Source organism: Porites lutea, assembly GCF_958299795.1.
Source record: "Porites lutea chromosome 5 unlocalized genomic scaffold, jaPorLute2.1 SUPER_5_unloc_1, whole genome shotgun sequence".
In the NCBI taxonomy this organism is placed as follows: Eukaryota; Metazoa; Cnidaria; class Anthozoa; order Scleractinia; family Poritidae; genus Porites; species Porites lutea.
Genome location: NW_027332288.1, coordinates 402116 through 416605, shown reverse-complemented (window position 1 = coordinate 416605; position 14490 = coordinate 402116). Strand labels below are relative to the sequence as shown.

Here is a 14490-nt window from a genome sequence, read left to right as displayed (position 1 = left end):
CAGCCATACATAGCCCCACATAGCCCTACATAGCCCTACATAGCCCTATATAGCCCTACATGGCCCTACATAGCCATACACAGCCATACACAGCCCTACATAGCCATACATAGCAATACATAGCCCTACATGGCCGTATATAGCCATACATAGACATACGTAGCCCTACATAGCAATACACAGCCCTACATAGCCATACACAGCCCTACATAGCCATACACAGCCCTACATAGCCATACACAGCCATACATAGCCCTACATAACCCTTCATAGCCCTACATTATAATCGGATAATTAAATGCATTGATCTCAGTAATGGTAAAACTACGTGGAGACAACTTAGGAAATTATTCAACCTGGGCAAATCCAAAAATATGCAAAAGAATACATCTGAGGACTTAGAGAAGTTTTACAGTTACTTTAAAAAGTTAAACGCACGAAAACAGCAAAACGAAGAGTACATACTAACAAGATCAGAGGCCTTGGGGCCCCTAGATTACGAAATATCTGAACAGGAAACGGTAACTGCTATCGACCTATTAAAAACTGGAAAGGTCCCGGGAGTAGATAACATTTTATGCGAGCTGCTCAAACATGGCAAAGAGGCCTTAAAAGGGCCTCTCACAATTCTTTTCAATAAAATCCTAACCAGTGGTAGGTACCCTACCCTGTGGAGTCATGGCCTAATTATACCAATCTTCAAAAAAGATGATCCGTCCAACCCAGAGAATTATAGAGGAATTACTCTCTTATCAGCCATGGGGAAGATTTTTACCTCAATAATGAATAGCAGGCTTTGTGACTATCTAATTGAAAAGGGCATAATTACTCCAGAACAATGTGGTTTCCGAAAAAAACATGGTACACAGGACAGTATCTTCATTTTAAAAGCACTAATAGAAAAATATGTTAAATCTAAACCCAAGAAATCAAATAACCTTTTATTCACCTGCTTTGTTGACTTTAGTAAAGCATTCGATAGTATCCCCAGAGGGAAACTGTTTCAAAAATTGAAGCTAGCGGAAGTAACGGGGCGCTTCCTTGAGATTTTACATTCAATGTACTCCAAAGATAAATCATCTGTGAAAATAGAAAATATGCTAACACCTGCCTTTCGATGCCATACCGGTGTAAAACAAGGTTGCTACTGTCGCCAACCCTTTTTAACCTTTATGTCAGTGACCTTTCGGAGAAACTTAAGGCCAAGAACCTAAATGACGTAGAACTAAACGAGTTACCGTTAAGTTGTATGCTCTACGCGGATGACTTGGTCATATTCTCCAAATCAAAAAACGGACTGCAGGATTATTTGGATTCCCTCAGTGAATACTGCAAAGAAAACGACTTGTCGGTTAACCTTAATAAAACGAAGGTGTTAATTCTTAATAACTGCGGGAGAACCATGAATAAGCACGTATTATACTATAGAGGCAGTAAACTCGACAATGTTAGCAATTACAAATATCTTGGTCTACAATTTAGTACTTATCGGACCTTCACGTACGCTAAACAGGAAATAAAGAAGGTTGCCCTTAAAGCTTTGTACAAACTCAGGAAGGAAATGGGCGACCATTTCAGAGACGATGTACAGCTCACAATGAAAATTTTTCACACGGTTATTTCTCCAATACTCACTCACGGAAGCGAGGTCTGGGGGGTCGATCGCGACGGAAAGCTAGAAAATGATCCAATTGAGTTTGTCCAAACAAAGTTTATAAGGTGACTATTGGGAGTTAACAAATTCTGTAGCTCAAATGCGTGCAGATCGGAGGTAGGCCGTTTCCCAATGCGAACGAAGACAAAGTGCAGAGCCATTAAATATTGGCTGAAATTTTGTGAGCCGGAGCACCAAAATAAACTCTCTGGAATAGCATTTACAGACCAAATTGGTCAAGCAAATTAAAACGACTATTAAATCTCGCAGGTCTTGGCGACATATATATGGTCAGCGAAAACTAACACTCTCGCAATCATGAACTATATACGACAGAGACTCTTAGACATAGAACAGCAAACATGGATTAGCGAAATACACAACGATCAACGAAAGGACCCGCATCAAAAAAACAAACTGAGAACTTTTAGGAAATTTAAACTTACCCATGACTACGAAAATTACCTCACAAATGTAAGAAACACCAATCATAGAGTAGCAATCACAAAGCTAAGATTAAGCAACCACAAACTAGCAATTGAAAGTGGACGATACGTTAAACCCTATCAACCACCAGACCAAAGAATCTGTCCATAATGTAAAACTGGATTAGAAGACGAGGAGCACTTTTTGATGAATTGTATAGCCTATAGGGATCCTAGGAGAGAGTTGTTGAATACGCTAAAAAAGGAAACTAATCTTATTCTTGACTCTATGACTCCAAGCTCTGCCTTTACAACATTGATAAGTATGAAGCAAGGAGAGAAAACGAAAAAAATTGTGGCTAAATACGTATATGATCGCTTCCGCGAAAGAGATAGACGCCTTAAATATAACCTTGTTTAATAATTTTAAAAATTTCAAGAATGTACACCTCTGTAATTATTGCACTAAAATCTTTGTTATCGTTGTAAACACATGTATCAGTAGGCGCTCTGTTGATAATAAAGCACTTATCCTATCCTATCCTATCCTACATAGCTCTACATAGCCCTACATAGCCATACATAGCTATACATAGCCCTACATAGCCCTACATAGCTCTACATAGCCCCACAAAGCCCTACATAGCCCTACATAGCCCTAAATAGCTATACATAGCCCTACACAGCCATACATAGCCCCACATAGCCCTACATATCCATATATAGCCATACATAGACATACATAGCCCTACATAGCCATACACAGCCCTACATAGCCATACACTGCCCTACATACCCGTACATAGCCATACATAGCCCCACCAAGTCCTACATACCCCTACATAGCCCTACATAGCCATACATAGGTATACATAGCCCTACTAGCCATACATAGCTCTACATAGAATTACATAGCCATACATACCCATACATAGCCCTACATACCCATACATAGCCCTACATAACCCTACATAGCCCTACACAGCCCTACATAGCCATTTATAGCCACACATAGCCATACATAACGCTATATAGCCCTATATAGCAATACATAGCCATACATACCCCTACATAGCCCTACATAGCAGTACCTAGCTATACATAACACTACATAGCCATAGATAGCCCTAGATAGCTCTACATAGCCCTTCATAGCCATACATAGCTTACAAAGCCATACATAGCCCTACATAGCCCTACATAGCCCTACATAGCCCTACATAGCCCTACATAGCCCTACATAGCTATGAATAGCCCCACAAAGCCCTACATAGCCCTACATTTGAACTACATAACCATACACAGCCGTACATAGCCCTACATAGCCCTACATAGCCATACATAGCCATACATAGACCTATATAGCCCCACATAGCCCTACATAGCTATACATAGTTCTAAATAGCCATACATAGCTCTACATTAACCCTACATAGCCCTACACAGCCCTACATAGCCATACATAGACCTACATAGCCCTACATAGCCATACATAGCCCTACATAGCCGTATATAGCCATACATAGACATACATAGCCCTACATAGCCATACACAGCCCTGCACAGCCATACACAGCATTACATACCCATATATAGCCATACATAGCCCTACGTAGCCCTACATAACACTACATAGCCATACAGAGAAATACACAGCCCTACATAGCCATACATAGCAATACATGGCCCTACATAGCCGAATATAGCCATACATAGACATACATAGCCCTACATAGCCATACACAGCCCTACATAGCAATACACAGCCATACATAGCCCTACATAACCCAACATAGCCCTTCATAGCCCTACATAACCCTACATAGCCATACATAGAAATACACAGCCCTACATAGCCATACATAGCAATACATGGCCCTACATAGCCGAATATAGCCATACATAGACATACATAGCCCTACATAGCCATACACAGCCCTACATAGCAATACACAGCCATACATAGCCCTACATAACCCAACATAGCCCTTCATAGCCCTACATAACCCTACATAGCCATACATAGCCATACATAGCTATACATAGCCCTACATAGCCATATATAGCTCTACATAGCCCTACATAGCCTTACATAGCTATACATAGCCCTACATAGCCCTACATAGCCCTACATAGCCCTACATAGCCGTATATAGCCATACATAGACTTAAACAGCCCTACATAGCCATTCACAGCCCTACATAGCCATACATAGCTCTACATACCCATACATAGCCATACAAAGCCATACATAGCTCTACATAGCCCTAAATAGCCCTACATAGTTATACATAGCCGTACTAGCCATAAGAAACATTACATAGCCCTACATAGCCCTACAGAGCCATAGATTGACCTACATAGCCATACATTGCCATACACAGCGTTATATAGCCGTACACAGCCATACACAGCCCTACAAAGCCCTACAAAGCCCTACATACCCGTATATAGCCACACATAGACATACTAGCCCTACATAGCCATGCACAGTCCTACATACCCATGCACAGTCCTAGATAGCCATACACAGCCCTACATAGCCATAAACAGCCCTACATAGCCATAGACAGCCATACATAAGCCCTACATAACCCTACATAGCCATACATAGCTATACATAGCCCTAGATAGCAATACATAGCCCTACATAGCCCTACATAGCGATACACAGCCATACATAGCCCTATATAACAGTACATAGCCATACATAGCCCTACATAGCCCTACATAGCAGTACATAGCTGTACATAGCACTACATACCCATATATAGCCCTACATAGCTCTACATAGCCCTAAATAGCCATACATTGACCTACATAGCCATACATTGCCATACAAAGCCCTACATAGCCATACACAGCGATACACAGCCCTAAATAGCCATACACAGCCGTACATAGCCCTACATAGCCGTATATAGCCATACATAGACATACTAGCCCTACATAGTTATACACAGCTCTACATAACCATCAACAGCTCTACATAGCCATACACAGCCCTACATAGCCATACACAGCCATACATAGCCCTACATAACCCTACATAGCCCTACATAGCCATACATAGCCATACATTGCCCCAAATAGCCCTACATAGCCCTACATACCCCTACATAGCCCTATATAGCCCTATACAGCCATATATAGCAAAAATAGCCCTGCTAGCCATACAAAGCCCTACATAGCCATCCAGAGCCCTACATAGCCATAAACAGCCCTACATAGAAATACACAGCCATACATAGCCCTACATAACCCTAGATAGCCCTACATAGCCACACATAGCCCCACATAACCCTATATAGCCCTACATAGTCCTACATAGCCCTACATAGCCATACACAGCTATACATACCTCTACATAGCCATACATAACTCTACATAGCCCTACATAGCCATACATAGCAATACAAAGCCATACACAGCCCTATATATCTATCAACAGCCCTACATAGCCATACGGAGCCCTACATAGCCATACACAGCCCTACATAGCCCTACATAGCTATACATAGCCCTACATAGCCCTACATAGGCATACATAGCTCTACATAGCCCTACTTAGCTATACATAGCCATACGTAGCCGTATATAACCCTACATACCCATATATAGCCCTATATAGCCATACATACCCCTACATAACAATACATAGCCCTACATAACCATACATAGCCCTACATAGCTATACATTGCCATACATAGCTATACATAGCGGTACATAGCCATACATAGCCCTACATAGCCGGTCATAGCCATAGATAGCCATATATAGTCCTACATAGCCATACATAGCCATACATTGACCTACATAGCCATACATTGCCATACATAGCCCTACATAGCCATACACAGTCCTAAATAGCCATACGCAGGCCTATATAGCCATAGGCAGCCCTACATAGCCATACACAGCCTTACATAGCCATACACAGCCCTACATAGCCATACACAGCCATACTTAGCCCTACATAACCATACATAGCCCTACATAGCCATATATAGCCATACATAGGCCCACATAGCCCTACATAGTCCTACATAGCCCTACAGAGCAATACATAGCTATAAATTGACCTACATAGCCATACATTGCCATACACAGCTCTACATAGCCATATGCAGACCTACAAAGCCATACAGAGCCCTACATAGTTATACACAGCCATACATAGCCCTACAATCCCATATATAGCCCTACATAGCCCTACAAAACCATACATAGCCATACATAACCATACATAGCCCCACATAACCACACATAGCTCTTCATAGCTATACATTGCCATACATAGCTATACATAGCCGTACATAGCCATACATAGCCCTACATAGCCGTACATAGTCATACATAGCCATATATAGTCCTGCATGGCCATACATAGCCATACATTGACCTACATAGCCATACATTGCCATACATAGCCATACACAGCACTACATAACCATACAGAGCCCTATAAAGCCATACGCAGCCCTACATAGCCATACACAGCGATACATTGCCCTACATAGACCTACATAGCCCTACATAGCCCTACATAGGCATACATAGACACACATAGCCCTACATAGCCATACACAGCCCTACATAGCCATACGCAGCCCTACATAGCCATACACAGGCATACTACTTAGCCCTACATAACCATACATAGCCCTACATAGCCATATATAGCCATACATAGGCCCACATAGCCCTACATAGTCCTAGATAGCCCTACATAGCAATACATAGCTATATATTGACCTACATAGCCATACATTGCCATACACAGCTCTACATAGCCATACGCAGCCCCACAAAGCCATACAGAGCCCTACATAGTCATACACAGCCATATATAGCCCTACATACCCATATATAGCCCAACATAGCCCTACAAACCCATACATAACCATACATAGCAATACATAGCCCTACATAACAATACATAGCCCTACATAACCACACATAGCCCTTCATAGCTATACATTGCCATACATAACTATACGTAGCCGTACATAGCCATACATAGCCCCACATAACCCTACATAGCCCTACATAGCCATACATAGCCAGACATAGCCCCACATAACCCTACATAGCCCTACATAGTCCTACATAGCTCTACATAGCCATACATAGCTAGACATACCACTACATAGCCATACATAGCTCTACACAGCCATACATAGCCATACATAGCCATACATAGCCATACACAGCCCTATATATCTATACACAGCCCTACATAGCCATACCGAGCCCTACTTAGCCATTCGCAGCCCTACATAGCCATACACAGCCATACATAACCCCGCATAGCCCTACATAGCCCTACATAGCCATACATAGCTCTACATAGCCCTACATAGCCATACATAGCCTTATATAACCCTACATACCCCTACATAGCAAAATATATAGCCATACATAGCCCTACATAACAATACATAGCCCTACATAACCATACATAGCCCTACATAGCTATATATCGCCATAAATAGCTATACATAGCGGTACATAGCCATACATACCCCTACATAGCCCTAGATAGCCAAACATAGCCATATATAGTCCTGCATAGCCATACATAGCCATACATTGCCATACATAGCCCTATATAGCCATATACAGCCCTACATAGCCATATACAGCCCTACATAGCCATACGCAGCCCTATATAGCCATACGCAGCCCTACATAGCCATACACAGCGATACCTTGCCCTACATAGCCCTACACAGCCCTACCGAGCCCTCCATACCCCTACATAGAGATACATAGACATTCATAGCCCTAAATAGCCATACACAGCCCTACATAGCCATACACAGCCCTACATAGCCATACACAGCCCTACATAGCCATACACAGCCATACTTAGCCCTACATAACCATACATAGCCCTACATAGCGATATATAGCCATACATACGCCCACATAGCCCTACGTAGTTTTATATAGCCCTACATAGCAATACATAGTTATACATTGACCTACATAGCAATACATTGCAATACACAGCTATAAATAGCCCTACATACCCATATATAGGCCTACATAGCCCTACATAACAATACATAGCCCTACATAACCACACATAGCCCTTCATAGCTATACATTGCCATACATAGCTAAACATAGCCGTACATAGCCATACATAGCCCTACATAGCCCTACATAGCCATATATAGCCATATATAGCCCTACATAGCAATACATAGCCGTACGTTGACCTACATAGCCATACATTGCCATACTTAACCCTACAAAGCCCTACATAGCCCTAGATAGCCCTACATAGCTATATATAGCCCTACATAGCAATACATAGCCATACATTGACCTACATAGCCATACATTGCCATACATAGCCCTACATAGGCATACACAGCCCTACATAGTCATACTCAACCTGATATAGCCATACGCAACCCTACATAGCCATAAACAGCGATACATTGCCCTACATAGCCCTACATAGCCCTACATAGGCATACATAGACATACATAGCCCTACCTAGCCATACACAGCCATACATAGCGCTACATAACCCTACATAGCCATACATAGCCCCACATAGCTATACCTAGCCATACAAAGCCATGGATAGCCATTCATAGCCCTACATAGACATACATAGCACTACATAGCCCTACACATCCCTACATAGCCATACCTTGCCGTACATAACCCTACATAGCCCTACATAGTCCTATATAGCCATACATAGCCCAACATAGCCCCACATAGCCATAAATAGCCCTACATAGCCCTACATAGCCGTACAATGACCTACATAGCCATACATTGCCATACAAAGCCCTACATAGCCATACACAGCGATACACAGCCCTTAATAGCCCTACACAGCCATACTTAGCTATAAATAGCCGTACATAGCCATACATAGCCCTACATAGCCCTACATAGCCATACATAGTCATACATAGCCATACATAGCCCTAAATAGCCATACATAGCCATACATTGACCTACATAGCCAAAGATTGCCATACACAGCCCTACATAGCCATACACAATTATACACAGCCATACATAGAGATACATAACCCTACATAGCCCCACATAGCCCTACATAGTCCTACATAACTATACACAGCTCTACATAGCCATACATAGCCCTACATAGCGCTACATAGCCGTGCATGCTCATAAATAGCCATTCATAGCCCTACATAGTCATACATAGCCCTACATAGCGCTATATAGCCCTACACATCCCTACATAGCCATACATAGCCATACCTAGCAGTACATAAACCTACATAGCCCTACATAGCCCTATATAGTCATACATAGCCCAACATAGCCCCACATAGCCAGACATAGCCCTACATAGCCCTACATAGCCGAATATAGCTATACATAGACATACTAGCCCTACATAGCCATACACAGTCTTACATAGCCATACACAGCCATACATAGCCGTACATAACCCTACATAGCCCTACATAGCAATACATAGCCATACATAGCCCCTCATAGCCCTTCATAGCCATATATAGCTCTACATAGCCCTACATAGCCATACATGGCCCTACATGGCGATACACAGCCCTATATAGCCATACATAACTATACATACCCCTACATAGTTCTGCATAGCCCTACATAGCCATACATAGACATACATAGCCCTACATAGCCATACACAGCCCTACAAAGCCATACTCAGCCCTACATAGCCATAAACAGCCATACATAGCCCTACAAAACCCTACATAACCCTACATAGCCATAAATAGCCATACATAGCCCCACATAGCCCTACATAGCCCTACATAGTCCTACATTGCCCTACATAGCCGTACATAGCTATACATAGCCCTACATAGCCATACATAGCCCTACATAGCCATACATAGCCATACACAGTCGTATTTAGCCATACACAGCCCTACATAGCCATACAGAGCCCTACATAGCCATACGCAGCCCTACATAGCCATAAACAGCGATACATTGCCCTACAGAGCCCTACATAGCCCTACATAGCCATACATAGCTATACATAGCCTTATATAGCCATACATATCCCTACATAGCCCTGCATAGGCATACATAGCCATACATAGCCATACATGGCCATACATAGCCCTACATTGTCCTACATAGCCATACATTGCCATACACAGCCCTACATTGCCATACACAGCCCTACATAGCCATACACAGGCCTACATAGCCATAGCAGCCCTACATACCCCTACATACCCATACATAGCCATACATAACCCTACATAGCCATACATTGACCTACATAGCCATAAATTGCCATACACAGCCCTACATTGCCATACACAGCCCTACATAGCCATACAGAGCCCTACATAGCCATACGCAGCCTTACATAGGCATAAACAGCCATACATAACCTTACATAGCCATACATAGCCAAACATAGCCCTACATAGCCCTACATAGCCATACAGATCCCTACATAGCCATACGCAGCCCTACATAGCCCTACATAGCCATACATAACCATACATAGCCATACATAGCCATACATAGCCAAACATAGCCCTACATAGCCCTACATAGCTATACAGAGCCCTACATAGCCATACGCAGCCCTACATAGCCATACATAGCCATACATAACCTTACATAGCCATACATTGACCTACATAGCCATACATTGCCATACACAGCCCTACATTGCCATACACAGCCCTACATATGGATACAGAGCCCTACATAGCCATACGCAGCCCTACATAGGCATACACAGCCATACATAAGCCTACATAGCCCTACATAGCCCTACATAGCCATACATAGCTATACATATCCTTATATAGCCATACATAGCCCTACATAGCCCTGCATAGCCATACATAGCCATACATAGCAATACATGGCCATACATAGCCCTACATAACAATATATAGCCCTACATAGCGATACATAGCCCTGCATAGCTATACATAGCCATACATAACCCTACATAGCCATACATAGCCAAACATAGCCATACATAGCCAAACATAGCCATACATTGACCTACATAGCCATACATTGCCATACACAGCCCTACATAGCCATACACAGTTCCACATAGCCATACACAGCCCTACATAGCCATACGCAGCCCTACATAGCCATACTTAGCTATACATAGCCGTACATAGCCATACATAGCCCTATATAGCCCTACATAGCCATACATAGCCATACATAGCCCTACATAGCCATACATAGCCCTACATAGCCATACATAGCCATACATTGAGGTACATAGCCATACGTTGCCATACACAGCCTTACATAGCCATACACAGCCATACACAGCCATACATAGCCATACATAACCCTACATAGCCCTACATAGCCATACATAGACATACATGGCCCTACATTGCCATACACTGCCCCACATAGCCATAGACTGCCCTACATAGCCATACACAGACCTACATTGTCATACACAGCCATACATAGCCCTACATAACCCTACATAGCCATACATAGCCATACATAGCCCTACATAGCCATGCATAGGCATACATAGCTATACATAGCCATACATAGCTCTACCCAGACCTACATAGCCATACACAGCCATACATAGCCCCACATAACCCTACATAGCCATACATAGCCCAACACAGCCTTACAAAGCCATACATAGTCATACATAGCCATACATAACCGTACATAGCCCTACACTGCCCTACATAGTCATACATAGCCCTACATAGCCATACATAGCCATACATAGCCCTACATAGCCATACATAACCCTAAATAGCCATACATAGCTATACATAGGCCTACATAGCGCTACATTGCCTTACATAGCCTTACATGGCCATACATAGGCATACACAACCAAACTTAGCCCTACATGATGGGCGCTTTTTTTTTTTGGCTCTGCCAACTTGACATAATTTCTCACGTAAATTTTACTTTTTCTTTTACAAACTAATCAAACAAGTAACAAACAATGTCTTCAAAAAGAGGAAAGCAAAAAGAAGTTGTGGAAGAGGATTTTGAGGCGTTTGTACGCCACCGGTTGAGTTCAATAAGTGACGACCTAAAAGAAATGAAAGGAACTCAAGTCAAGATTCAAAGAGACATTGAATCTCTTTAGGGTCAAATCAGGGAAAATGAAAGCTCAATTTCAAAACTGAAGGAATCTTTGGATACAAAGCTGGAGGTATATATTAATAGGACAACTGCATGAAGCTAACACAAGAATCGACCAAATCGAGAACGATATCACCAAGTATGCAAAAGAGATCGATGAGACCTACGAGAGATTGTTGTCCCTGGAGAGATATTCTAGGGACTACAATCTGAGATTTTACAACATCCCAGAATTAACAGGCGAAGATTGTATTGCAAAGCTCTGTGATATCATAGAAAATGATCTCCAATTGCAATCAAACATCGAGAACGCCCACAGGATCGGGCCCTTCAAGGATGATGGCACTCTAAGACCAATTTTGGCTAAGTTTTTGTATCGTCCGGAACGGTTTAGAGTTATTAAAAAGAAGAGGGATCTACGTGATGGTGTGCGTGTTTCGGATGATTTGATATGGAAGACCGTCAAAAGAAGAAACAATTGAGATCTGTTATGAAAGAAGCATTTGAAGCTGGGAAAAGACCTAGATTTCATCATGGCAAGCTTTATATCGACGGTTTGCTACATCAGTCTTGAGATGTTTGAACAGTATACACTTTTGTTTATGTGTAAGTCCCATCTTAAATGTCTACATAGCTTTATAATTATCATTTATCTTAAATTGTTTACTTTTAAATTTCGTCAACCTTAAACTTTATGCAAATGACCCAAGAGTCCTCTGACCCTGATTTAAATTTACAATTGCTAAATGATCATGGGATTTACACAGTTGAAGAAATTAACGAGTTGTCTCGTACCGTCAAACCTCAATACTCTGTTATTCACTTAAATAGAAGAAGTTTAAAACAACATTTCGAACAAATGTGCAATCTTCTGGATTCGATTTCATGTAAGTTTGATTTTATCGGTTGCTCCGAGACATGGTTCACCTCTGAAACTGATTATACACGTTTTGAAATCCCAGGTTACACTTTACTCAATGAAAATCGTACCTTTTCGACAGGTGGCGGTGTTGCTTTGTATGTCAGATCAGGCTATTCTTTCTCAATTAGAAATGGCCTTAAAATAGACTCAATTGAAAACCTATGGATAGAAACTAATGATATGATTGTGGGTGTCATTTATAAACCCCCAAATTTTTCAAACCCAGAATTTTTAGATAAACTCGAAAGAACTCTACACAATGTTTTTCTCTCTAAGAAAAAATGCATTTTAATGGGTGATACTAATATAACTACTCTTACAAAAACAAGTGTCTCCAAGGAATATATTAATTTAATACAATCAGAAGGATTCAGTCAGCTGGTCTTTGAAGCAACACGTATTACTGAAAATTCACAAAGCTGCATTGATCATATTTTTAGAAATATTTCGACTTCCCTCTCAAGTGGCAGCCTCGCTGTTGAGATTGCGGATCATCTACCAGTCTTTACTATTTTGTATGACCCGAAATTTAGTTACAAAGCAAAGCGGTTCGTGTTATAAATGATGTTCCTTTTAATGGAATCAATAACTCCACACTACACATCCATAGGCCTTCTGAAATTTCCTGATATTGTTAAACTGAACACAAGTATGCTTTTTTATGATTATTTCCACCATGAAAAGTTTCCTAATATACCTGTTTCATTAGTATCTGAACTACATAATTACAGTACCCGCAGTGCATCATCCAATCAAGTTGCAATACCTTTATTTCAAACTAATCTTAGGAGATTTTGCCCCAGCATTATAGGAAGTTTCTTTTGGAACGATATTCCGCAATCCATTAGAGACAAACCATCTAAAAAAGTGTTTAAAAAAGCACTTTTACGCTGGTACCTGGCTCAATACTAATGAATCAATATCCCTTCTATAACTTTCTGAGCTATTTTGTCATTTTTCCTTTACTTTTTTATTAATAATCTTAAGACCTTTGTTATACATAACTTTAAGGGGCACAATATTAGTTTATCTAGATGTGCCCCTCTCCTCTCCTTCCAATATACAATGTAATTCAGTTTAAGTGTTGTAAATTCTATTTTACGCGTTTATTTCCTTTGTAAATCTTTATCTGTTACTATATAATTTTTCTCAGTAATATTTACATAACTATGTATCAGCTAGGAATTGGAGGAATAAATAAATAAAAAAATAAGAAAAAAAAATAAAATATAAAAAAATAAATACATAGCCCTACATAGCCATACATAGCCATACATAGCCCTACATAGACCTACGTAGCCATACACAGCCATACAAAGCCCTACATAGCCATACATAGCCCTACATAGCCCTACATAGCCCTACAAAGCCCTACA

At 41.2% G+C, this 14490-nt stretch overlaps 1 pseudogene; it reads left to right on the top strand.

The window, feature by feature from the left end:
- The first annotated feature begins 374 nt into the window (after positions 1-374).
- Positions 375-12674, top strand: LOC140925357 (uncharacterized; annotated as a pseudogene).
- The last annotated feature ends 1816 nt before the right edge of the window (positions 12675-14490 follow it).